At 43.1% G+C, this 27,855-nt stretch overlaps 1 protein-coding gene across 2 annotated transcripts in view; it reads right to left on the bottom strand.

Annotated features, from left to right (window-relative positions):
• Rab5a (RAB5A, member RAS oncogene family) overlaps positions 1-3,313 on the bottom strand; it is a 31,022-nt gene extending 27,709 nt beyond the window's left edge. For both annotated transcript variants that reach the window (XM_032900825.1, XM_032900824.1), the window contains exon 1: positions 2,684-3,313. The gene's annotated coding sequence lies outside the window, so the exon portion shown is untranslated. The remainder of the gene's footprint in view (positions 1-2,683) is intronic.
• Between the last annotated feature and the right edge of the window lie 24,542 nt (positions 3,314-27,855).

The raw sequence follows: 27,855 nt of genomic DNA, 5'->3' as shown, positions 1-27,855 counted from the left end.
GAGCTTCAGGTGATCAGACATCCTCCTTGGGCCTCATAAGCACAAACCCATAGACATATAAACTAAAACAAATTAAAACCAAAATCTTGAAAGAACAGAAAGACAGACAGAAAAAGAAAATTAGGTTCTAATGTCATAATACTTGGGTTAAAGTTATTTTGAAGGAAATTATGCTAGTAAATGGAAAGCTTCTAGAATAAGTCTAGAGTATACTACCTGAAGGCTTCCATTAAATGACTCATTTTTCATTTAATTGTAATTCCCAAACAACAAATAATTTTAACTCCCATGATTGTGTGCATAGCTGATAACGATTTCTCTGTACGATCAGGAGTGGCGTATTTACTTACAGTAATTTTGGAGGGTTGCTTTGGGGTTAATACACACACACACACACACACACACACACACACACACAATTTTCTTTTTAGCAATGTATTTGGAAAAAGCTGGTCGGAGTGACAGTTCTCTCCCCTTTAAGGACAAGGTCTCCTGTGTAGCCCTGGCTGTCCCTGAACTCAAAGAGATCAATCAGTACATCTGTCTTTGCCTCCTGAGGTATGCCCCACCAAGCCCAGCTCAGTTTTTAAGATACCACCTCTTAGCCTTATAGTTACTAGTTTTGAAGAGTTCCTACCTTTACCAATAAATACTAACACATTTATAGATGAAATGTTTGAACTGCTTCTAACCAACAGCACATAAATAAAACTATCATTTCAGCCTAGCATGATGGAGCTTGCCTGTGGTCCTAGAACTTGAGAAACTGAGGCAGAAGCGTGCCAGTCAGAAATATTTAGCAAGGCTCATTTCGAAACAGACATAGCGGTCCAAGATTTTAATTCTAGAACTTCAGGGCCAGAAAAAGGTGGATGAATCTCTGAGGGTTCCAGACTACCCTGGTCTGCAAAGTATGTTTCAAGTCATCCAGAATTATACAGTGAGAGCTTGTCAAAAGTAAGTAAAACTCCCATTTCTCCCTAATTCATAAAATAAGCCAGATTTTGAAGTCTAGTCCCAGCTATGCCAATTTCTGCCTCAGCAAAGTTTTAATTTTCAAATTTCTATGTCTATTATACTCTAACACTGCACAACTGTGAGAATTAAGACAACATATGTAGTCTCTAATAAAGTGCTTTCTAAGTACACAGTCTTTGAAATTGGCAATTAAAATGGCCTCTTGGTGAATTAATTAATTAATGCATTCTTGTAGATCAATAGACTCATACAGACTGAAAGGGCACAACATATCTTCAGCTTAAATGTTTCTCAACTGTCCCTTACCTAAAAAACAGTAAATGATTTTTTTTTTTCCGGAGCTGGGGACTGAACCCAGGGCCTTGTGCTTCCTAGGCAAGCGCTCTACCACTGAGCTAAATCCCCAACCCACAGTAAATGATTTTATCCAGGACAAAACTTGTTCTGTGTGACTACGGTACTTCCAAAATCTCAGGGAAACATCAATTCTCATTGAAAATACAAACAAAAATTAGTACTTAGTTTTGTTTTTTTAAAAATTGTTCCCTGCCCCACATCCCCATGGCATTTTTTGAGAGACAGGGACTTGTAGCCTAGGCAAGCACAGGATAGGTTAGGGATGGCCTGGACTCCTGATCCTACCTCAGCTTCCAGAGTGCTGGGATGACAGGTAGATGCCTTCATAGCCAATGCTTCTTAAAGTGCAAAAGCTAAATCTGTACTTCCAAAGACCTCAAACCGGAAACAAACCAAATTATAAACATACACAGACTGACTATAATATTAATGTTGAGTGCAAGGGCTGGGGTTACTTCAGTGAAGCTACTGCTCATCGCACAGAGGCTCTGTATTTCTTACTTGTACCTTTATTCTGCAAAGGAAAACTTCTGCATAATATACATCTTGAATCGTTAAAATATTATTTATTTTATACGATTAGGTAGTTTTTGATTAAAAATGCACCGAGTCCTTAAACTGTGCCAGGCACTGTTGTACTGCATACTTTGTTCACAACCCTACGGGTTCAAATTTTACGTTAAGAACCACTCTGGGCAGCCTTCAATATTCTGAATGATGTAACATAGGTTGGCTTTTGTTTTTATATTAGTTACGTGCAAGGCAACGGATTCAGAACTTTGAATCCATTTCGGCGAGGCAAAAACTAATATGCCAAATGTGACAGTCAAAGCTTTAAACTTCTGGAGATGTCAGGATGTTAACCTGCTCCCACTAAGCCCCACAGTCTGGGTTCACCACCTCCCACAGAAAAGACCTGAGGATCCCACCATTAGCAAAGCCAGACCACACCAGTCAGAGGTAGGCGGAGCTCCTCACTCCCCACCTGCTGTAGGCCTGGGTTCCTGTCTGGAAGAAGCCGAGACATCAAGACGGGGTGCGAAGGCCAGGAGCTCTGCTGGCCCCTGTGGGCGCGCTCCCGAGCCACCCCTCACCCCGGATGCGATTCGGCTCGACGGCCGGGACAGAGACCCAAGGACCGGGCTGGAGACCGCCACGGTCCCAGGCTCTTCCCACGGCGCCATCTTGTGAAGGGAAGAGGATGACACCCGCCGCTCCCTCAGCGGATCCCGGCGTCCCAGGCTCGGAAGCTGCTGGAAGGATGAGTCACTAGAGCTGAGGGCCCACGGAGGCTTGGAGGCCCAGGCACAGCCCGGGACCACGGAGACACGCCCCGACCGCAGCTTACCTGGGGCGCGGTTCCCGGCAGCGAGGCCACGCACGGCCCGGAGATCGGACGCGCCGCAGTTGCAGCGGCGTCGCCTACTCCCTGCTTCTCACACTGGCCGACGCGGGACTCCGAGCCCCGTGCCGCCCCTGCCGGGCTGCGTCTCCGCCTCTCTGCTCCGCCTTCCTCTCTCCTCCTCCAGAGTCGCCGCGCTCCAGTTCCGAGGACTTCTTCTTCCTCGTCGTCGTCCTCTTCCTCCTCCCTCCGTCTCCTCCCCTCAGACCGCCCCGGCTCCTCACGAACCAAAACACAAACACTCTGGGTCCAGCGAAGGAACTGCTTCCGCCGGCTCCGCCACGTAGCCGCACGCAGCAAAGAACGTCGTGAGGTCATTTCCGCTGCCGCCCCTTCCAGGGGGCCGGGCAGTGGCTTCCTAAGGGGCGGTCCTAGGGGGCACGTGACCTCGCCCCGCATGATCTCGCCCCGCAGGATCTCGCCTCCGCCCTCGCTAACGCCCCCTTTATCTGAACGGACTTCTTTGGGTTCTGGCTGCAAGGAGAGGCCGGAGCATCGGAAATGAAGAGGGGGCGTGGGGTTGCGTCACGTGTCTTCGCCAGTTTCCCCCCCCACAGCCCCCCGGGCCAGACCTACTCACATCCTCGCTCTGACTTCCTCTGCGGGCCGCTGGGCTCCACCCTCACTACCACCATTGTTATCTGGGCCGCATCGCCCTAAGCCCGCCAGACCTGCGTCCTATGGGTCTCTTCGGAGCTGACAAGCTCCCCCAGTGCCATTGTCAGCCTGGCCTGTCTTCCATTGCGGCGATTTTCTATCTAAGGATTCACTCACAGGCCTCTCACACCACCTCAGTCGTAGCAGGTGTGGGACTAAAAGCAGCTCAGTAAAGGGGTTTAGGCGAGGGCTTGTGTAGCCCTGGAAATGCCCTGCCCTTCCGGGAATGGGCGTGTCTGTGAGCGCGAAGGAATTAAGACCCTTAAATTCAAAAGCTGCCTTTAGAAGCAAACCTCAAAAGAATAACTTGCTTTTATTGAGAATTTACCTGCTTTTTTTTTTTGAGTGAAAAGGGGCAAACCCTAATAATTAACGTTTATTGGGAATTTCCCTTTGAATTAAGTACTAAACACTTTGGAGTTTCCTGAAACATACAGCTGTTATTAGGATCACACACCCACACACTGATAAGCACAGTTGATCAGCCAGGAGTCCTGTCATGCTTGTGGAATGAATGAGGGAGAAAAATAATTTGGCCAAGATCACAAGCTAGATATATTCTAGCCTGCAGCTGGCTCCAGAACACTGGTTCTCAAGATTCCAATGAACAGCAGCCCAAGATGCTCGTGGCTGCCCACAGCACACCTATTTAAGATGTTCCCTTGATTCTCAGTCAGGTCCAAATACTCCACTCCCCCAAATTCTGGCACCAGTCTCTCTACCAAAAGAGTCATTTCCTGTCATCACTGTCAGGATCCGTGGTGCCTACTAGCCTATGAAAACATAGGACTGGACTTCTGACTTGGTACCTGTGGCTCTTCTTGCCCCACCTCCTACCCTAAACTTCTCCAGCTCACGAGCTTCTCATGAGTTTTTCATTCCCACCAAACCCTACTATTTGTCTCATTCTCTCTCTTTCTCCTTCCCACTCCCTCCTTTAGCCTCCTCTCTCACGGTCTCCTTTGCCCATACTTGTTGTCTGACCCCACCCCACACCATGGCCCAGTTCAGTCGGTAGATCAGGTCCAGTCTACCATTTTCTCTCCCTGTTGTGGATTTTTCTGGCTATACTTTTGCTAATACAACAAAAACCTTCCCTTCAAACATACCTTTGAGCAGTCATGTCTTCATTTTACATATCTGGCACCAAAAACGTTCATTACACACACTCCACATGTATGTACATGAATGTTTTGATCAAATCCACTCCTCCAATTCACTTCCCCCCAAATACTCCCATATTCAATTATGACTTTTCCTCAACTCAAAGTACTCCTATCATTTTAAAATTTGACTTTATGTTTATGAATATTTCCTTGAATATATGTTTCTATAACATGTGGATCTCAGAAGAGGGTGTTCCACCCTCTTGTGTTAAAGTATCTTTTATTCACCTTAAGTAATCGTCGTCTCCGAACACTGCCATATTCTGCTAATCTAGGCCTAGTCCTGGAAGCTTCTAGCCTGGAAGCAGCTAATCTAGACCTAGAATGTTTTCAGGCTCTGAGACTTACTGCTGAGTAAGCTCATCCTGTCTAGTTCTTTCTGGATTCTCACTGGCTGGTTCAACTCAGCTCTTCTGGCTCAAAATCCTCTCCAAGCTGACTAATTCAATCTGGCTTCTCTCTTGGTCTCTGATTTTTTCCTCTGTTTGGTTTCACACTAACTCAGATCTTCAGCTTTCTCATTCTCTGGGGGGTTCTCTGTGTCTAGCTTGCTCTCTCTTCAATCTTTCTCTCTAAAACTCTCCCAGTAAAACTGCCCCCCCTCTTCCTTTCCCTCTTTCCCTCCCTCTCTCTTTCCCTCTCCCTCTTCCTCCCCCCCACCCTGCCCTCTCAAGTAGCTTTCTTCTCAAGAGAATTGGGCAAATCTTTTCTGTTAAATCTTTCTCTGATTCGTCACTTTGTCTGCCACTCAATTAAACATCACTTTCAAACATGGGTGCTTCCTTCTACAAATTAACTTTGTCTTCACTGTTTGGGATTAAAGGTGTGTACTAAGGGCACACCTTTTCCAGCCAGAGGGATTAAAGTTGTGTGTCCTAAGGGTGAGCCATACCACAACTAGAGACAGGTTTTTCCATTAAACAAGACAATCTTGGGGTTCACAGTGTGATCAAATATCCTGTAGCAGGTGCAGAATACCTAGAACTGCAGTTATTAAGTACCAAAGAAATGGCTAACTGTGGCGCTTATTAACATCCCAGAGTGTCAGACGTGCCTCCAGGCTCACTCAGTACCTGTGGTTCCTCTCACCTCTCCTTACTCTGTCTGCTACCCTAACCCTCTCCAGCCCATGGGCTTTGCTTTTCTTCCCTTAGCTTTTGATTCCTGCCATTGCAGCCATAACTCTCTCCTGGTCTTCTGCTCTTGAGTCTTGGTCTGCTTGCTCTCTCTCCTCTTCTCTCCCCCCGACCCCATGGTTCAGTTCAGTCTACTGGCCATGTTTAGTCCACCTCATTCTCTCCCTGCTCTGGGCTTTTCCAGATGTCCCTGTCTGTATTCTTCTCAACCACACTTTGGAAATGTTATGTCTTCATTTCAGTCATCTGGTACCTAAACCCGGGAGGGACTGTATGACATGCTGCTCCCCCAACCCAAGGGGCTCTCCTAACCAAAGCAAACTGCTGATTTGATTCTCCTAAGGTATGTATAGATTGTTTGTTTCTTCTGGCTGCTGCTACTCACCATATTTGACTCTAGAGTCCACTTCCTCAGCTACTTCTTCACTCCCCCTGCTCTAACCATTTGTCTCTCCTCTCCTCACTTTCTTGGTAAGGTTCTACTTGGTGTCTCTGGCTCCTAGAGCCTGCTATGCTTTCTTGGGCACCTGTCGCCTGGGCATCTCTTTAATAAGACACTTCTCTGCCTCAGTTGGAACGCCCCTTTCCCCCAAAAGCCTCTCCCAGTCCACCTCTTTAGCTGTTTTCTCTTCTGTTCTAACCACTGGACTCTCCTCCCCTACTGGTGTCACTCTGGAGTTGCCTGCTTTGCTTCTATTGGACTACTACAAAAGACAACGCCAGTGTCCTAGAAAGCTCCTCTTGCCTGATGGGGCCTCCATCATGTGGAAAGTGACACCTCTCCTCTGTGACTTGAAAGGTTTCTCTCCGACAGCCCTCTCGGTTCTCTTGTAGATGTGCCAGGTTGACATTCTCCTCACCATGACATATACCCTCCTCTGCTCCCTTTGTTCTCAGTTCCTTCCTGAAGCTCTCTTGCCTTCCCTCAGGAGTTGAAGCCTGTAGCTTCTCTATGTTCTCCAGAGCCTACCTTTAGTACCAGTCCTGATTTCGACTTCTTTCTTACCTCCTCCCCCTCAGAGGTACCTGCTCTCTCTTTCCTTATATACATTCCTGGGCCTACATATTGTCACCCTGTTCTCTTCCTCCTTTCCCCCTAGGAACTATCTGGGAAATCCCACATCTTCCCTATATCCTTCTGGGCTTCTAAAATATTAGAACCCTCCCTCTGGAAGAGTTTCTGTCTGTGACCCTGTCCTTTATGTCTCTTAGTATCCCCCTCCCAGAAGTTCTCTCCTGGGGCTGTATGATACTGAAATCTGCCCTCTAGAGGAGTTCCTGCTTGCAGCCCTTGTCCCTCATGGTGACCTTGTCTATCAGTTCCCTCTTGCAGCTTACCGGAACCTTCTTTTGGGCAGAGATCAGTTGTGACCCTTTCTTTTCCTTTATAGACTCAGTTTCCTCCTTAGTCTGACAGATTTCATTAAAGCCTTGATGTTAGTATTTTGTCTAAGCTCCTCCAGGTGTGCCTGGCTCACTATAAAAGGGGCTGCTCTGCTTTCTCTTGCACTCTTGCCTTCCTGTTCCTGCTTTGTCCTCTTGTCCCTTCCCCCCCTCCCCATTCCCTTCCCCCTCTCTCCACATGCTCATGGCCAGCCTCTACTCATATTCTCTCTCTCTCTCTCTCTCTCTCTCTCTCTCTCTCTCTCTCTCTCTCTCTCTCTCTGTGAATGTGTGTGTGCTTCTTTCTCTGTCTCTACTACCCTCTCAACTCCCCTCCCCATACTCTAAATAAACTCTATTCTATACAATACCATCGTGTGACTGGTCCCTCAGGGGGAAGGGATGCCTCAGTATAGGCCCACGGAGGCACCACCTTCCCCCACCCGACTCCACACCCGCCAAACATATTCCTTCTCTCTCTCTTTTTATAAACACAACACTTGCTGTATTATAAAAACAGTTTGGCCTTAGCACACTTGCTCAATGGCCAAAAATTCACACTTGAGTCCCAAATTCTGTCCTACAGTAATAACTTCTGCCTCGGCACAGATGACACCAGGTCTCTTACAGCTATACTTTACACTTCCGAAAAGCTCTTATCTCTAATCTCTTCTACTTTCTACTCGTGACAATTTTATCTCTACCATTTCTTCATTTTCTGTTCCTAAGGAATCTCTTATAACTACTGCGTAAACTCTTTATCCTAGTGTTTGTAAGCCCATTGAATATAGTTTTTTTTAAAAAAGTCTGTAAAGTTAGTTTAAAACTTGTAGCAAAAAGTTGATATATAAAAAAAGTTAAACATAGGTAACCTGAATTTGTTACAATGTATGTGATTCAATTCTTTATTTAGAATTATTATTATTATTATTATTATTATTATTATTATTTTTAGAAAAAAAGGACCTACTCACTATTTATGTAACTTGGATTCAACTCTTGTTTAGGGAAATAAATGTTCTTAAATAACTATGTGGTTCGCCTTCATCTGGACTGATGATCTCATCCGGATGAAGCAACCATGGGGCTTGCAGCCATCCTTACTCAGGTTAAAAGACAGCCCATGTCATGACACGTTACCACCATCGTAATAGAGATGACCACATGGTACAAACCCAACTAAAGCAACGATCACAGAACCTCTGATTTCTACTGAGCCCTCTTATCCTTGATCTCCATTTTAGACTGAAAAGGAGCATGTCTGCAAAGTATTTTGGATTAGAATGGATTTTTGCACAGTGATAAATTCCTAAGATTGTGCAAGTATACTCAGGATAACAAAAAGTGACTTAGAGATAACTACTTATGTCTTTGCCAACCGTTCAACCCCAGGATTCTAAAAAAAACTTAAAAAAAAACTCTAAAAAGTATGTTTAAGAAATATAGTTTATAAATCCCTTACCTTTACTCAGGTAAACAGTAATTGACTTGAAGATGTATATCTAGCTTCTTTGTCTTCGCTCACTTCATTAAGCTTTAGCTATTTGGATAAACTGAGTTATCTAAGAACTTGATAGTTTATAAAAGTACACTATGAAAGGGTCAGAAAGGTGAAGTTCCCAGTCTCTCTGTGGCCTATGTTTATAGTTTTATTGTATGCCAAAGGATCTTCAGTTAAACCTTAAACTCAAGATTTTTAAGGTTCACAGGGATAAAGCTGTAAAATCCTAATCTTATAAAACTTACTAACTTCCTGTAAACCGTTAAAGATAATTAAGACATGCAAGTTAATAATCACCTTATAAATGTTTGATCAAATTCTTTAATGTGATCAGAACTATGTTTGTAGTTACGCTATATACAAATGTAATATATTTTAAAGGGACAAGATTTATTCAGCCTTCTGTTATATTTTCAAGGTTAAGCCTAAAGCCATTAACTAAAACAGTAAAGTTTTTTTTAAAAAATCATATATATTTAATAGATGGTCCTTCCTCAAATTCCTCAGAGATCTGCTGAATATTAGATTTAAATTGTTTAATTAAAAAAAAAAAAAAAAAGGTCCGGGCTGGAGAGATGGCTCAGCGGTTAAGAGCACTGAGTGCTCTTCCAGAGGTCCTGAGTTCAAGTCCCAGCAACCACATGGTGGCTCACAACCATCTATAATGGGATCTGATGCCCTCTTCTGGTGTGTCTGAAGATAGCTACAGTGTACTCATGTAAATAAATCTAAAAAAAATTAAAAAAAAAAAAGCACCCACTGCTCTTCCAGAGGTCCTGAGTTCAATGCCCAGCAACCACATGGTGGCTCACAACCATCTGTAATGGGATCTGATGCCCTCTTCTGGTGTGTCTGAAGACAGAAACAGTGTACTTATATATAATAAATGAATAAATCTTAAAAAAAAAAAAAAAAGGTCCTATGACAGAATGCAGCTCCTAGGGGACAATGCTAAGTTACGGGCTATTTCTCTGATGCTGGTGAAATGAGCCAATTCAAGGCAGACTAGAGTGTGTGTGTGTGTGTGTGTGTGTGTGTGTGTGTGTGTGTGTGTGTGTGTGCGTGCGCGCGGGCATGCAGAGAGAAGGAGAGGCTAAAATGTCTGGAAGAGCCTCTGGGGAAAAGGCAGCCCAGCTGCTGATCTGGAAAGTTCAGGGTTGGGGGCAGGGTTTGCCAGGTAAGGACTAAAGGATGCTGGAAAATCTGGAAGTCAGGTCTGCTTTGGTAGACACCTACTCTGCTCCACCAAGGAGGACCATCAGTCCTTTGTCCCAAGATCTGAAACTAAGGTTTTTAAAGAAGACAATGAGGCATAAATGACTCTCAACAAAATGAAGACACGACTGCTCCAGCGTATGGTTGAGGAGGTTTTCATTGTTAGTATGAGTGAAGGTACAGTCAGAGGCGTCTGCGAAAGAGCATGAAGAGAAAGAAGTAGACTGAACATGGCCAGCAGACTGGACTGATCCACAATGGGGAAGGGAGTGGGAGGAAGAGAGGAGAGGCCAAACAGATACAAGAGAGCACATGGTCAAAATGGCAGGGCTATACAGGAATCAAAAGCTGGAGGAAGGAAAGGAAAGCCAATGGGTTGGAGAGGTTTATGTGAGAGCCAGGTAAGGAGCTGAGAGGGGCCATAGCTGAGTGGAGCTAGCACACGCTAGTAGGCATCTCAGTTAGCCACTTGTCCTAGGTTTATTTTGGACCTGACACACTCCACCTGGATTCTGGTAATGTGAATCACTGGGCAAATAACTACCCCATGACTCACCTGGCACCAGGACCCTGCCTAGACTGTGGACACTGTTGGGTTGACCGACCTACTCTGCTCCACCAAGGTAGGCAGGTTTCTCAAGTTCTTCCTCCACAGGAAAATCTCCCAGAGATTCTGGGTCTGGCAGCTGAAGGCCAATGCTGTCCTGCTTTGTGGTAGCTGGCACTGTGACAGCTGAAGACTGACTAACCCCAACGAAACTATCTGGAAGCCTAGGGAAACTGTTTAGGTGGTGGGTATGTCTCTGCCATTTTAGCTGATACAGAGGCCAGCACCTCTGATGGGGTTGATGGCTACTGCAGTATTCTTGTTTTAGTAAGAGCAAGCAAACCAGTTCCTCTCTGTAAGGCTGCAGCTGCCTGGCAGTTAATTTCATGTTCAACAATTAAGACTTGCTTTTCTCTATAGGTGTCAGGTCTCCTAGGGAGACTGGAAGATAAATTCACAAAATGGATTTCAATGTAACTTTTTATTACTAGTCATTTGTTTAAAAGCACTTCCTCTGAAATGACTGCTTTCAGTAATCAACCACTTATGTCTCATGATAATTGTTGGGACAGAAAAAAAAAAGGATGAAATACTAAATTTACTAAGAAAGTAAATTTAGGGATGTAAATATAAGCCGTAAAGGTCTAGATGTGAAAGCTTCAGTAAGTTGTGAGGGTCCAAGAAAGTGATTTAAAGTATGCAAAAAATTGAAATATTTCAGTTCTTTCCCTCTTATGGTATTGTTATACTAAAATTCCAAAAGGTTAATCAGTGGACTTCTGATAAACTATCAGTCAAGCCTTTGTGAAGCACAGACTACTGTTATCCTAGTCCCAAGCTAAAAATTTAAATTTCTTTGTCTTCTTATCATGCTGAACAGATCTCTGTCAGATGTATATATAGAGCCATCTAGACAGAGAAAAGAATATTCATGCTTTTAATCCAAAAACATAGCTTTTGCTATTACTAAACGTGTGAGGCTACTGATTTTTCTACAATGAGGATTTCAGTACAAATTGTAAACAGTGGTGATAATGGTATATCTAAAATTTTATCTTTTTGTAAACTTAAAAAGTCTCATATGCTTCAGGTAGTCAAGAATTGGATCTAGGTCAAACACACTCCAGATAAATATTCTCGTTAATCAACAGCTTTCAATCTACTGTCTATTCCTGAGGGTGGATGTCATGTGTCCTGCGCCACCCACCACATACACACTCTGCTTTCTCCCTCTGTCCCTCTGTCTGCTTCATCTAGTCTTGGGACTATTTCTGTACCTTAATTACCAGTAGTACAGGTCTGGAAGTTTCAGGTGTACACCAAAGATAAAGATTATCCTCCTTAACTTTACTTTCTGTCCCTAGTCTATATCTCTCCCAACAGGTTTCCAATCAACTGAAGATGGTAAACTGCTCCAAATCAGAACCAGTGAGGCATGAACTCGCTGGAAACAGATGCAAACTAGATGTGCATCTAGTGAAACAGATATCCCCCAGCCTCCTCTCTCCCTTCCATGCCTTTGACCAACACTCCTGTCTTCCTGAGTCCCTGACAATATTGCCCAAATTTCAGCTAAAAAGCAGAAGAGAGTTCACCTTATCAACAAATGTCAGGTCCTGAAAAACGTAGGACAAATGGCTAACTGTGGTGCCTATGAGCATCCCGAAGTGTCCACAGACGCCCTCAGTACCAGTAGCTCCTTTCAGTTCTTCTCACTCCCGGCCCCACCCTAAACCCACCTAGCCCGCTTTGCTTCTCCCCAGCTCCCCAAGACAGGTTTCTCTGTATAGTCCTCACTGCCCTGAAACCTGCTCTGTAAACCAGGGTAGCCTCGAACTCACAGATACACCTTCCTCTGCCTCCCAAGGGCTGAATTAAAGGCCTGTGCCACTAATGCCCAACTGCCCCTAGCTTCTGATTCCTATATAACCCTGCCATTCTTGGTTCTCTTGCTTCTGTGCTCTTGGCTCTTGGTCTGCTTCCCCTCTCTCCTCCTCACCCTTCTCCTTCTTCTCCCCCTTCTTCCCCCCCATCTTTACTTCTCTGTCTCTCTCTGTTTCTCTCTTTTTCTCCCCCATATGTCCCCAGCCAGCCTCTCATCTTCCCTCCCTCTTCCTCTTCCCTCTCTCCCTTCCCTTCTCACCAACAAACTTTTATATTAAATCTGGCCTTATTTGTCAGAGGAAATGCCTCGACATGGGTCTGCCCAGGTGCTCTCTTCAACTGCACCATTGCCACTGTTTTATAAAACACAATACTCTCCCTCTCCCCATCTCTCCTCTTATGGTCCAGTTCAGTCTACTACTCATGTTTCGTCCACAATTCTCTCTGCTCTGGACTCTTTCAGATGCCTCTAGCTGTGCCCTTTCTCATATCTACAATAAAACCCTTCTTCTCAACCATCCCTTGGAGCAGCCATGTCCTCTTTTTATTCAGGAATTATGGACAAATGTGAGCCAATATGTAGGTTGTACCCCAGCTCTCTGTAAAACAAATACTCTGAAACATTGAACCATGTCTTTAGCCCCCTGAATCTACTTAATGCTGCAAATATGTGTAAGGGCTTATGACCTCATCCTAGAACATGAGCGGCTGTGAATTTTACATAGCTCCTTAGCTATGACTAGACCTTCATGAGTCTGTCCTCCAATCATGCTGGACTTTTGGCCGAATGGATCTTGTAGCAGGTGTTGTGCATGCAGTCATACCAGCTATGAGTTCATTTGTGAGACATCTCTGTCATGTCTGGAAAACCCTGTTTCTTTGACACGGACCTGGGGAGAGCTATCCTGTGATTGCTCATTCCATGTTGTGCAATGGAGATGATTTGAACCCTTGAACAGCCAGTCTTTCAGATCAACTCCCCGTGTATTAAAGGGCAGAATGTGTCATATATAAATCTGTGTGGCAGTTTATCCTAAGGGCTTGTTCTAATATACTAGTCATGTTAATAGCTTGTAACAACTACAGGAGGAATCAGGAAACAGGATAGACGTATCACATCAGCTTTGCCATGTCAACAGCATGTGGCAAACACAAATCTATTTGTGTTTCTACTTGCTTCTTGAAACTTGCTTCTACTTGGTGACACATTAACAGTCATCTAGTCTCAGCACTTACTCCAGCATCTTTTCCAACCCTCTTTTCTTTCCCTCATAAACCATCATCCATTTTTATTACTAAAATGTAATTCCCAGACTTCCTTTAATCCCAATGTGTGGTCCATGTTGGTGTTCAGATGAACTGGAATTAACATGTACTCATGCCTTTTAAGCACATTCCTTACACGTTTGCCAGGCACGCTCTGACACAAAAATGTTTGTCACTATCTTATTAATTGCTAATGGAGCCAATCCCTAAACTCTGATTTTATTTGCATTTTCTTCATTCTAGTTCTTTAAAAAGTTGTAAGTTACTTTAGTGTCTGTGTGAGAACACGCACGCCGTGCTGCGTGTGTGGAGATCAGATGGCAGCCTGTAGGAGTTGATTCTCTCCTTCTGCCTTGTGGGCCTTGGACATCAAATTTAGGCCATCAGGATTGATGGCTTTACCCCCTTGCATTGGCTATTCCTGGTTGTCATTTTGACTACCTCTGAAATGAACCACAATCCAGAAATAGAACCTATGATCCAGATCTTGAGACACACAGGCTTCTGACTCAGATCTTGACATGAAGATCTTGAGGCATAGCGACCTTGAAAAGCTTAGACCCAGGCAAGGTAATACACGTACATCTTTAATCCCAGGAGACCGAGGGAAGCAGATCTCTGAGTTCAAGGCCAGCCTGGGACAGAGCAAGTCCCAAATCCAGATGTATTAGTCAGGATTCTCTAGAGTCTTAAAACTTATGGGTAGTCTCTATACAGTAAGGGAATTGGTTGATGACTTACAGTCTGTAGTCCAACTCCCCAACAATGGCCACCAGCAGCTGCGAATGGACATCCAAGGATCTAGCAGTGGCTCAGTCCCACAAGGCAGGCAGGTGAAGAAGAATCTTCCTCCTTCCAATGTCCTTATGTAGGTCACCAGCAGAAGGTGTGTCCCAGATTAAAGGTGTGTACCACCATGCCTGGATCTGGGACTTGCTTTGTCCCAGATGACCTTGAACTCAGAGAGCTCCTGCCTTAGTTTCCTGGGATTCATAGCTACTGTACTTCAAGATCTCCATGCCAAGATCCAGGCCAGAAACTTGTATCTCCCAGCCTCAAGATCAGGATCACGGGTGAGCCTTCCAGTTCTGGATTGTAGTTCACTCCAGATATAGGCAAGTTGACAACCAGGAATAGCCACTACACCAGGCCTGGTGGTACACACCTTTAATCTTGGCCATACCTTCTGCTGGAGGCCTACATAAGGACATTGGAAGAAGGAAGGCTCTTTCTGCTTCATCTGCTTGCACCCGCTTGCCAGCACATCTGTTGGAACCTACTTCAGGATTCCAGCTTGTACAGAAGGGCAGCTGAGAACAGCCTCATGGGACTGAGAAACTACTAGTTTCTTGGACTTCTCATTCACAGCTGTCTATTGTTGGGTTAGTTGGACTGCAGACTGTAAGCCATTACAATAAATTCTCTTAATCTATAGAGACATTCCATACGTTCTGTGACTCTAGAGAACTCTGACTGATCTATTCCCGAATCACATACGGGTCCTCTGTTTTCTATCCCTATAGCTTCCATCTCCCCAGATTTGCTTTGTGCTCTTCCAGTTCATTTCCGCTCTTTGGATATATACCTGTGTTCTCGTGTCGACATCTTCGCTCTCTTTGCTTTCTACCTGCAACACTGGTGCTGCCCATCACTTCTGTCTACCTCAGGCAATATACCAGTTTCTTAGACAGTATTCGAGGAAACTTCTATTGGACTTACTTAGTGTAATCTACAGAAAGAGAAACTCGCTACAGAGATTTACTCTCTGTAATGATTCTGCATCTGCCACATTTTGTAATTAGTTTTTCCTTAGTCCTTCATTTCCTTATGACTATAAGGTTTTTAAGGATCAGACTCTTTATCATAATATATATATATATCTCCAACGCCAATGGAAAGTGGAACCACTCTTTCTCCTGCCTCAGCCTGCATGTTTCAGATCACACAGCTCCGTGCTCCCCACCTCTGCCTACACCAGAGGAAGTCAGGTAGTTGGTTGCTGACAAGTTAAACTTCCTCTCTCCTTATAAGGTCAAGTTCAGCAAGCACCTGGAATTCTTCCTTATGCAAATGAGGCATCCTCAGCCTCAACCATCACCCAATAACTCCCACACACCACAAAGGTTCAAAGTCTTTGTCCCCACCCCAATAAACCAGTTGTTTCCAGAAGCCTGCCTCCCAAGAGTCTGTCTCTTGTCTAAGCACATTGTTCTTGCATTGCTCTGCTTCACCTCTCAGGATCCACCTGGTGATCCCCAATTGTAATATTATTTTTATTGCTACTTCATAACTAATTTTACTACTGTTATGATAAGTAATGTAAATATTTGTGTTTTCTGATGGTCTTAGGTGACCCCTATGAAAGGATCGTTTGACCCCCAAAAGGATATGACCCATAAGTTGAGAACCACAGTTCTATCTGATGATTTTGTCTTTTAATTCTTTAAGAATACACTCTATATTTAACAGTACGACTATCTACCTGGAAGTGTGCTGACCTATTGGCTAGCACTTTCAAAGATCTAGTATTTATTTAGTGTATTGGTGATATCAGGAATTAGACCTGTGGCTTTCACGTGTTTTTCATGGGTTCTGTCTAGTGGTGATTTTAAAGAAAATGGAATGCCATAGTAAGACTTTGTTGTGGGGTGTTGGGGATTTAGCTCAGTGGTAGAGCGCTTGCCTAGCAAGCACAAGGCCCTGGGTTCGGTCCTCAGCTCCGGGGTCCTCAGACTTTGCTGTTAGGTTACTACTGATCCCATGCTACCATCCCTACCTGTTTTTCCTCTCCTGAGCATAGATAACTGGAGAAAACTGATAATCACTCATAGTTTAGTGTCTAATGTGGAATTCTACTAATTAATAGAAATTGTTAAAGCAAGATACAAAATGGATGGGCCTCATTACAGTTGTAATGACTAAAAATAATGTGCACAGTATCCGTATTGCCTTCCACTCTCCAGACCCAGGATCACAAGTTCCCCGGTGTCTGTCTATCAACCACTCATAGCTTCCATATCATCTCCATAGTTCTCTTCAAGGTATCTTCTTTATTTCGTTTTATTGTTTTGGAACAAGGTCTTACTATGTAGCTCTGGCTGTCCCAGAACTCTCTATGTAGACCAGGCTAGCCTTGAACTCACAGAGATACTCCTGCCTCTTCCTCCCAAGTGCTGCACCCCTCTGCCCAGCTTTTTTATTTTTCTTCAGTCCCTGTTTATCGGAAGAACTAATCTTTGTATATATGGAAATGAGTGTTGCATTTATTTTTATTGTTTTGAAACTGTTTTTACTAGGTAGCCAAAGCTGGCCTGAACACTCAAGATTCTCCTGTTTCTTACTTCAAACAGCATTGGGATTATCAGAGATGTGCTATCACGCCAGTTTACCATTTGTCTATTGAGACAGCCTCAAGTGTATGATTTAAACTTACCTGTAACCGCCCCCACACCAATCCTTCCACTTTTACTTTCGTAGAGCTGAGATTAAAGGTATGAGCCACCATGCCCAATTGACTCACTTTCATTTTTTAAAATTTTTTTTGTGACAATATTTGAGCCTAGGGTCCTTCACATGCTAGTCACCCTACAACTGAGCTAAGCTTTTCTGTATTTTTATTTCGAGGCAACTCATTTGTGTAACACACAACAAATGGCATGGAGGTTGTCTTAGTTAGGGTTTTACTGCTGTGAACGGACACCATAATCAAGGCAAGTCTTATACAGACAACATTTAATTGGGGCTGGCTTACAGGTTCAGAGGTTTGGTCCATTATCGTCAAGGCAAGAGCATGGCAGCATCCAGGCAGGCATGGTGCAGGCATAGCTAAGAGTTCAACATCTTCACCTGAGGCTGCTAATGGAAAACCGACTTCCAGGCATCTAGGGTGAGGGTCTCAAAGCCCATGCCCACAGTGACACACCTACTCCAACAAGACCATGCCTCCTAATAGTGCCACTCCCTGGGCTAAGCATATACAAACCATCACAGAGGTTAATGTAGATTGTCAACAGGAAAGGATCTAGGATCTAGAATCATCTAGGTAACAAGGGTATATACCAATCTGTAAGGAATTATCTTAATCGAACTACCCTATATATTTTGGCAGCATTCTCTGGCTAGTGTCTTGGGCTACATAAAAAGGAGAAAGCGTGTTGAACACCAGCATGTATCACTCTCTGTCTCTGTTGCTTTTCTATGGCTGTGACAAAACACCATGACTAAGGCAGCTTATAAAAGAAAGCATTTAATTTAGGGCTCACAATTCCAGAGGATTGTAGTCCATGGCTCGATGACCACCAGGGCCATTATGGTGAGGAGCATGGTAGCAGACAGGAATACATGGTGCTGGAGCAGTAGCCGAGAGCTTAAATCTAACCCAAAAGTAGGTGGCAAAGAGGGAGGTAACTGAGAATAACATGAGTGTTTGAAGCCTCACAGCCCACCCTGAAGGACACACCTCCTGTAACTCGGCCACGCCTCCTAATTCTTCCCAAAGGGTTCCACCACGCACAGTTGTCTACACCACATTCTCTTCCTCTTGACTGTGGATGTAATGCAGTCAGCTATTACAGTCTTCTGTGCCTTGATTTTTTTCTTTTTTTTTTTTTTTCGGGGCTGGGGACCGAACCCAGGACCTTGCGCTTCCTAGGCAAGCGCTCTACCACTGAGCCAAATCCCCAACCCGTGTGCCTTGATTTTTCTGCAATAATCGTACCCTGGACTTGTGAGCTAAAATAAATACTTTCTTCTCTAAGTTGCTTGTGTCAGATATTTTATCACAGCACTGAAGGAAATAATTTAGACATTTAATTTTGTAAGCCAGAAAACAAAGCAATGATAAGAAGGGCTATTAATACTGGAAGTTGGGGCAAAGGAAATGGCTCAGCACAAGAACGCATGCAGGTATACCCAAAAGATGCTCCAACATACAACAAAGACACATGCTCCACTATGTTCATCGCAGCCTTATTTATAATAGCCAGAAGCTGGAAAGAACCCAGACGCCCTTCAACAGAGGAATGGATACAGAAAATGTGGTACATCTACATAATGGAATACTACTCAGCTGTCAAAAATAATGACTTCATGAAATTCATAGGCAAATCGATGGAACTAGAAAATATCATCCTGAGTGAGGTAACCCAATCACAGAAAAACACATATGGTATGCACTCATTGACAAATGGATATTAGCCGAAATGCAGGAATTACCCAAGATGCACAGACCACATGCAACTCAAGAATGATGACCAAAATGCAGATGCTTCTCTCTTTCTTTAAAAGGGGAACAACAATACCCACAGAAGGGGATAGGGAGGCAAAGTTTAGAATAGAGACTGAAGGAACACCCATTCAGAGCCTGCCCCACATGTGGCCCATATATATACTAGATATCCCACCAAAGGGACCGCAAACCAGAATGTAAGCATTCCTCTAGTAGGAGCCAGAGGAAGCAGGATGTCTGTCGACCTCCTCCTGTCCCCAGAAGGGCTCTGAAATAGATTACATGCGTTTTCCTTCTCCTTGGCCAAAGCATCTCCAGATAGGCGGGGAGGACTGCTTTTCTCAAACCCATTCTCTCTCTCAAGTTGAGAGACTAAACTATCTCTAATTGAGATACAGAGACTTGAAGCTGTCCCACGCTATCGTCTCACCAGCAAGAACACGCGAGGACACCAGGATCCTTCTGCAGCAAAGCGTTTATTGCATCTTGAAGAGGAGGACCCCGAGCCCCAGAATGGCGTTGCTTATATACACCCTAGCGCGGCGCATCCACACCTGATTGGTCGCTTACCCATGATCTCATTGGCATGCCCCGGGGTGGGCAAAGACTTGGCGCGAACACACTCTAGCACATGCGCACACAGCTAGCTTCCTGAAAGGAAGTCTGGCTGGCGCAGCGGAAGCCAGCGCCATCTTGTAATGGCGAATGTTATTGAGGCTTTCCACATGAAGCATCTATGAGAATTATCCTCGCTCCTCTAGATTTTTAGCATATCTCTAAACTCATATACAGAAAGCATTTTACCAGTACCCTGTCCCTTTTTACAAGGTTTATTTACTGCTGGCCCACGTCTTCCTTCGCACATGCTTTCAATTCCTGTGGTGTCCTTCACTGTCACTTACTGGAGCTCCAATATCGAGGTACCATTTGACCAAGCTGGCTCAGTCAGTCAACAGGTTCTCCAGGGCAGGAGTGAGGATTAAAAAGAGAAAAGATGATTAGATAACATTATAACATGACTCCAGGCAGTTTTGATTTTCTTCTATGATTTTGTTGAAAATATTCTCTGTTCCTTGGAGTTGGAACACTTTACATTGTTGGATTCCTATAATTCTTAGGTTTGGTCTTTTCAATGTGTCCTGGATTTTCTGATATTTTGGGTTAGGAGTTTTTTACACTTTGTATTTTTTTTTTGACTGTTATGTCAAAATCTTCTGTGGCATCTTCTATGCCTGAGATTCTTTCTTCTATCTTTTGTATTTTGTTGGCCATCCTTGCATCTGTTGCTTCTGATCTTTTACCTAGGTTTTCCATTTCCAGGGTTGCTTCCATTTGGGATTTCTTTTGTTTCTAGTTCCATTTTTAGGTCTTGAACCACTTTGTTCAATTCCTTCACCTGTTTTATTTTGTTTTCATGTACTTATTTAAGGGGTTTATGTGTTTCCTCTTTAAGGGCTTCTACGTGTTTGTCTGTGTTTTCCTGTATTTCTTCCAGTGAGTTATTTATAGTAAAAGTCTCTGTTATCATCATGAGATGGGTTTTTAGATCAGCAGCATGGTTTTCTGCTGTGTTGAGGTATCCAGGGCTTGCTGTGGTGGGAGAACTGGGTTCTGATGGTGCCAAGTAGTATTGGTTTCCATCGCTTATGTTCTTGTGCTTGCCTCTTGCTGTCTGGTTATCTTGTGTTAACTGGTCCGTGTTTCTCTGTCTGGAGCCTGTCTTGGTAGATCTGTAGCTGTGGGGTTGGAAGAGGGGTAGACACGCAAATCTGCCCTGGCCTTTTTAGAAAAACTTTAATTCTTTTTTTCCTTTACCTTTTGGCCTGTTTTTCACTCAGTAGAGAGTTGGTCAGTTCCCATGAGTTTACAAGCTTTCTGTTATTGTTGAAATCCAGCTTTAGTCCCAGTAATCTGATAGAAAGCAGGGAGTTATCTCCATTCTTTTGTATTTGTTGAGGGTTATTTTGTGTCTGAGTATGTGGTCAATTTTGGAGAACATTCCATGAGGTGCAGAAGAAAGTGTATTATTATGTTTTAGTGAAATAGTCGTCAAACATCTATAGCAGAATTTTAACAGACTTAAAATTTTCTTCAGGATGAATTCCAGAGTGATGGCACCTAGGCTTTGAAGTAGCCTTTTAAAAATAGTCAGTGGTTGTTATCTGAAGTTTATGGAATTACTCTTCTGAAATATTCATAGAGCCTTTGCATAATGTAGTCCTCAGACATACTTGGCAAATCAGGAAGTCTTGTATGGCTGGGAATTGCTTAGGTAATGTTTCCCTTAACAACTCCTAGATCAGATTAGAGATTTTGGTATGTGGAAAATAGACATACTAAAAGTGCCTTTTGTATAACAATAGTCTCTGTAAAGCAGGTTTGGAATTTGGTCCTTCAGAGTCTGATACCTGCTACTAAGAAGCCTAACTTCATCCTGCAGTGTCTCCAAAACACCGAAAAATATGTTATTGGTTTATATAAGTCAGTTAACTGCAGCATTTCTGTGTTTAGTTTCTACCTGGATGACTTGCCCATTGGTGAGAACAGAATATTAAAGTCTTCCACTGTCAGTGTGTGAGGGTCAATATGTAACTTAAGCAACAGTAGTGTTCCTTTTTTGCTTCCCATCCTCCCTCTCTCCCTCCCTCCTCCCCTCTATCTTCCTTTCTATCTCCCTTTCTTTCTATCTCCATTTCTTCCTTCTTCCTCCCTCCCTCCCTTTCTTCTTCTCCTTTGTCATTGTTGTTGTCGCTTCTTCCTCCTCCCTTCCTTCTTTAAAAACATCTCCTAGAATCTTCTATGTAAACCACACTAGACTCAAACTCATTAAAAATCCTCCTGCCTCTGCTTCCCAAGTGCTGAGACTAAAGGCATGCATCATGATGTCCAGCAGTTTCATTTCCTTTAAGTATGTAGTGTTCATTCCTTTCTCTTCTGACAAGTTTTGATTTGAAGTCTATTTTGTTAGATATTACAATCTAACTAATTAACAAATATTAAAATATAACACCAGCTTGCTTTCTGGAATATTTGCTTGGAATATTTTTTTTCCAACCCTTTACCCTGAGGTAATGTTTATCCTTCATGTTGAGGTAAGCTTCTTGAAAGTTTCTGCTTTCACATTCTGTTACTCCCTGTTTTTTTATTGGAGAATTGAGACCATTGATATTGAGAGATATCAATGACCAATGACTGATAATTTCTTTTATTTTGGTGTGTGTGTGTGTGTATTTCTCTTCTTTTGATTTTGTTAAAGAATTTTTTTTTAAGGTTTATTTTATGTATTTGAGTATACTGTAGCTGTCTTCAGAAACACCAGAAGAGGGCATCAGATCTCATTACAGATGGTTGTGAGCCACCATGTGGTTGCTGGGAATTGAACTCAGGACCTCTGGAAGAGCAGTCAGTGCTCTTAACTGCTGAGCCATCTCTCCAGCCCCCTCTTTTGATTTTGTTAATCTAGGATTGTTTCTTTATTGTATTTTCATGGCTATAGTTATACTCCTTATGTTGGAGTTTTCCTTTTAGCACCTTCTGTAGGGTTAAATTTGTATATAAATATTGTTTAAATTTGGCTTTATCATGGAATATTTTTTTTCTTACTGGTTTTCAAGACAGAGTCTCTAGGGCTCTGGCTATTTTTTTTTTTTCCTTTTTTTCAGAGCTGGGGACTGAACCCAGGGCTCTGGCTATCTGGGAACTCATTCTGTAGTCCACGCTGGCCTCATACAGATCTGTTTGTCTCTGTCTCCTGAGCACTGGATTTAAAGGCATGCATTGGCACCACTCAGCTACCATGGAATATTATTTTATCCATCTATGGTTAATGAAAGTTTGGGTCAGTATCTTAGCTATCATCTGTGGTCTCTCATCTGAGTCTGTAGCACATCTGTCCAGGCCCTTCTGGCTTTTAGAGTGTGTGTTTGTGGTTCTATTGCTGTGAAGAGAAATCATGACCATGGCAACTCTTCTAAAGGAAAATATTTAATTGAGCTGGCCTACAGATCACAGGTTCATCATAGCATCATTATCAGCATAGCAGGAAACATGGCAGCATGCAGGCAGAACATGGTGCTGGAGAAGGATCTGAGAGAGTTCTACATCTTGATGTGAAGGTAGCAGAGGGAGACTGTGTACCATATTGAGCATAGCCTGAACATATGAGACCTCGAAGGCCTCCCTACCCCCCACAGTGACATACTTACTCTAACAAGGTCATTATCTCCTTATAGTGCTACTCCCTGTGGGTCAAGCATTCAAACATGTAGGGGCTATTTTTGGTCTATTTTATTGAGTTCTTAATACTTCTATCTCCCTTTTATCCTTATTCCACCCTAATTCCTCCCAACCTCTCAATACTATAGGAGAGAAAGAAGGTTAGAAAGGGTATATCTCTATAGGCTACTTCCTATTTATTAGGAGTGTTCGGTCCTCGAGGCAAGTTCAATCTTCGTCATCAGGATAGCTCCAATTCCTCCTCATCTCTTTGCTCTCAAACACTTGGCAAACCACAATAGCAACCAGAAGCAGCAGTGGGGAGCAGCAGCTGCCTTCAGGGTTCTAGCATTTGTACTCTCTCCAGAGTCTCCAGAATTTAACTATCTGCAGCTGGCAAAGATTATGCCCCTGCTAGGGCTCAAGGCAAATCATAATCACCTGCTGCGAATCAGCCTCTTATTTTACACCTGGAATTGAAACAAAAACACATTGACATAACATATCTGAGTTTTTAAAGAAACCAAAACTCTCATTACACAAATACATGAGTCTATGAGGGCCATCCCTATTAAACCTTCAGAGTCTCCATTGAACAGTCAGGTATAATTCTAATAGGTCGAGTATATTACTTTGTCTTTATCCCTTTCAGCTTTCAATACTCTTTCTTTGTTCTATACATTTAGTGTTTTTATTATTATGTTCTAAGAAGACTTTCTTTTCCGGTTCAATTTATTCGGTGTTCTTTAAGCTTCTTGTATCTTTATAGGTATCCTTTTCTTCCAGTTAGGGAGTTTTTCTTCTATGATTTTTTTGAAAATATTTTCTGGGTTTTTAAGCTGGGATTCTTCTCTTTCTACTATTCCTATAGGTTTGTTTTGCCTTTTCATAGTAGCCCAGATTTCCTGGATGTTTTGTGTCAGGAGATTTTTAGATTTAAATGGTTTTATTTGATCAGTGTATTTCTTCTATTGTATCTTCGATGTCTGGGATTCTCTATTCTATCTCTGTATTCTGTTGGTAAAGCTCACCTGTGTATATAGTTTCTGCCCAAATTCCTAAAGTTTTAGTCTCCTGAGTTCTCTGAGTTTCAGTGTTCTTTATTGATTCTATTTCCTTTTTCAGGGGTTGAATAGCTTTATTTATTTTCTTCTACTGTTTGTGTTTTCCTGGAGTTCCCTAAGAGATTTATTAATTTACTCTGTAAGGACCTCTACCATATTCATATACACAGTTTTAGATTTTTCTTCTTTTGCTTTAGCTGCATTGACATCTCCAGGCTCTGCTGTGGTAGGATGGCTGGCTCTGGTGGGAACATACTGTCCCGGCTGACATTGTATTTTTACAATGGCTTCTAGGCATCTGGAAGTGGGATAATTACAGGATGAGGTGCTAATTTCTTGATTTGTTTTGGTTGGGTATGTGTTTTGGTCCTTGTTTTTTGTTTCCCCTCTTGATTTTTGGGGAGTATGATGGTTGTGTGTTGCCTGCTAGGAAATATCCTTTGGACCTGATAGTCGTGGCCACTGGGAATTCCAGGTAAATTTGGTAGCTGACATTTAGGAATGGGGATGAGTCTGGTTGGTTGGATAGAAAGAGAGGTTAAGATCTACAGACAACCTACCTGCTTTCCTGACTGGATAGCCTATGGATCAATAGGAAAGAGCATGCTGGAGTTGGGGCCTGGAATAAAGCAACAAGTTGTGAAGGGAAGGTTAGGAGGGGAGGTCTGTGGGATCCACAGGAGATATGAGCAAGGGGGGCTTTAGGTGGTGTTCTATTATCTTTCTTCTTTGTTTATTCAGATAACATTCTTTTGAAATCTAATTCACTTTACATGTGGGGTTTAGCATGCAGAGAAATAAGATTCACTCTGACAATTTCTGCCATGTAAGTCATTATCCTAGCACACGTCTTTAACATGTGCTCTGCACTCTGCAAAGGGATCTCTGAGTTTGAGACCATGATCTACTAAGCAAATTCTAGGACAGCTAGGGTTATACAGAGGAACTCTGTTTTGAAAAACAAAAAACAAAAAACAAAAACACCAAACAAAATAAAAACACAGGATGTGCGTATGGAGGATTAGAGAGATGACTCAGTGGTTAAAACTTCAAATAACTGTTTCAGAGGCCTCAAGTTCCCATGTCAGGCACCTCACAACTACCTAGAACTCTAGCTCTGGAGGAAGCTTTCTTTTCTGGACTTTGTCAGCACCTACACTCATAAGTTCGTTCTCTCTCTCTCTCTCTCTCTCTCAACAAAAAAAGAAAATCTTGCGTCCTATATATAATCTTAGTTACTTGAAAGGCTAAAGAAGCAGGATTAGAGCACTTTCCTAGCTGTGTGAGGCCCTGGCTTCAGTGCCACCCATCCCTAATACCGAGAGAGAGAGAGAGAGAGAACTGATTGAAGCTACAATAGCAAATAAGTCTAATCTTAGTTTTGAGACGCTGATATAAAATCTAAGGTAGAGGCCAGCGTGGGCTATGTATATTTCATCTCTAAGAAAAAGAAAAAAATGCAGCCCCAATTTATGGAATACCACACATTAAAAGGCAGTAAAGCTGCCTGTTTACAAAGTGTGTTACTGTGTTACATCTCCACCTTTTTGCTGGAGGTAGGATCTTGCTCTGCAGATAAATGTTGTGGTTTGCCCTGGAGTTATCTGTATTTTGATGCTAATTCCACTGCCGCAAGGACTTGGGTGACTTCATCAGAACCTTCTCCCCAATGAATTTGTAAAATACAGGTGAGGGGCAGGTACAGGATAGAAGGAGGCCTGTCATTGGAAGAGAAGGAAGGATGGGTGGGAGAGAAGTTTGAAGGAAGAGGAGGAAGAGACGAGAGAGTATCCTCGGGACAACAAAGGAGGCTGACGTTAAGATTCCCTGCTGTACCTTTATAGGTTGTTATGAATGTTCTTAAGGGATGAATGTGTACAGGGCTTTGTATGTGTAGGTGGACAATTATATCTTATCAATTGGGTCAGAGGTTGCTGTGTTGTGTGTTCTTTCATGTAGCGATTTAAGTGTAAGAAAGAGTGGGGGCAAGGGGTTGGGGATTTAGCTCAGTGGTAGAGCTTGCCTAGGAAGCATAAGGCCCTGGTTGGTCCCCAGCTCCGAAAAAAAAAAAAAAAAAAAAAAAAAAAAAGAAAAAGAAAGAGTGGGGCTTCTAGAGACATTGGGCTGCTGTGGAATTGAGATGTGTGCTTCTGGCAAGATATCTACCAGGTATCATGGGGCACTGTGGTGTAGACCTAGTGGGGGATTAAAAGACAGTGATTTAGTTTTATATTTTTACAACTACAGATAAAGCTGCCTTTGAACTTGCAATTGTCCCGTCTCTCTTCCGAGTGCTACAGGCTTGCGTCACTATGCCTAAACTTCAAACTTTAACATACACTTTTGAATACAACCTGAGACCTAGTCTGTAAGGTCTTTGAGCTGTTTCTATAAGAAAAAGATATTTCTATATTGTTTAGGTATTTTACATTTTTTTAAATTTTTTTAAATTTTTAAATTTTAAATTTTAATTTTTAAAATTTTTAGGTATAGAATTTAGGTATTTTAATTTTTTTTAAATTATATTTCCATTTGCTTGGTGGTGAGGGTGGAGATCAGAGAACTCTAACAAGGGAGTCAGTATATGAGCCTTGGTGACTGAACTGAGATTGTCAGGTTTGGCGAAGGTGCTTTCCAGTGAGCAATCTGGCCCTTCAAGTCATTCTTTAGAGCTGGAGATTTACCTCAGTAGAAGAGAGGTTACCTGTCATGCCTGAGGTTCAGGATTGATGCACAATGTCAATGGTAGGGAGAACGGGTGTTTATATGTGATGTGATGTGATGTGATGTGTGTGTGTGTGTGTGTGTGTGTGTGTGTGTGTGTGTATTTTAGTTAGGGTTTTACTGCTGTGAACAGACACCATGACCAAGGCAACTCTTATAAAGGACATTTATTTGGGGCTGACTTACAGGCTCAGAGGTTCTGTCCTTTATCATCAAGGCAGGAGCTTGGCCGTATCCAGGCAGGCATGGTGCAGGAAGAGCTGAGAGTTCTACATCTTCATCTGAAGGCAGCTAGCCCACACCCCCAGTGACACGCCTACTTCAACAGGGCCATACTTCCAAATAGTGCCACTCCCTGAGCCAAGCACATACAAACCATCACATTCCACTCCCTAACCCCCATAGGCTTGTTCAAACACAGGAGCCTATGGGGCTATATCTAGCCATAGCATAATAAAAAGTACATTTAGTCCAATTTCCAAAGTCCTCATTTTCTATTCTGTAGCAGCCTCAGCAATGGTAAAAGTCTAAACTTCAAAGTCTCTTCTGAGATCCATCCAATCACTTTACTGTAATCCCCAAAGCAAGACAAGAAACCACCTGGGCAAACTTTAAACTCGGCATCTCCATGTCTGATGTCAAAGCAGTTTTTAGATCTCCAACTCCTTTTTCATCTTTGTTGACTGCAACAAACTTCTCTTCCTGGGCTGTTTCCACTCCCTGTTAGCAGCTTTCCTCAGCAGATAGCCTATGGCTCTGGCATCTTGAAAATCTTGGGGTCTCCAAGTTAGTTTCAGTGTTACAGCTTCTTGTTTCAATGTTTGAGATGGCTCCTCCAAAGGGTTGGTGTCACTTCTCAAGCTCTGCCCTCTGTAGCCCTCTAACCTTAGGTTGATCCACTCCACCCCCCTTGCTGTTCTTGGTGATCAGCCCATGGTACTGGCATCTCCCATATGGTGGGGGTCTTCCTCTGCACCTAGACCTCATCAATAGTCTCTGATAGCTGTCTTCATGGTGCCAAGACTCAAATCCTTTGCATGACCCCTTCAGTTCTGGGATGTGAACAACAACTAAGGCTACACCTTCACCAGTGAGTGGCCTCTCACAATGCCAAGCCTCAGCTGCATTCATGA

The sequence above is a fragment of the Rattus rattus genome, chromosome 4 (assembly GCF_011064425.1).
Source record: "Rattus rattus isolate New Zealand chromosome 4, Rrattus_CSIRO_v1, whole genome shotgun sequence".
Taxonomy (NCBI): domain Eukaryota; kingdom Metazoa; phylum Chordata; class Mammalia; order Rodentia; family Muridae; genus Rattus; species Rattus rattus.
The sequence above is the reverse complement of the archived record's forward strand: the minus strand, read 5'-3'. Positions and strand labels throughout refer to the sequence as shown.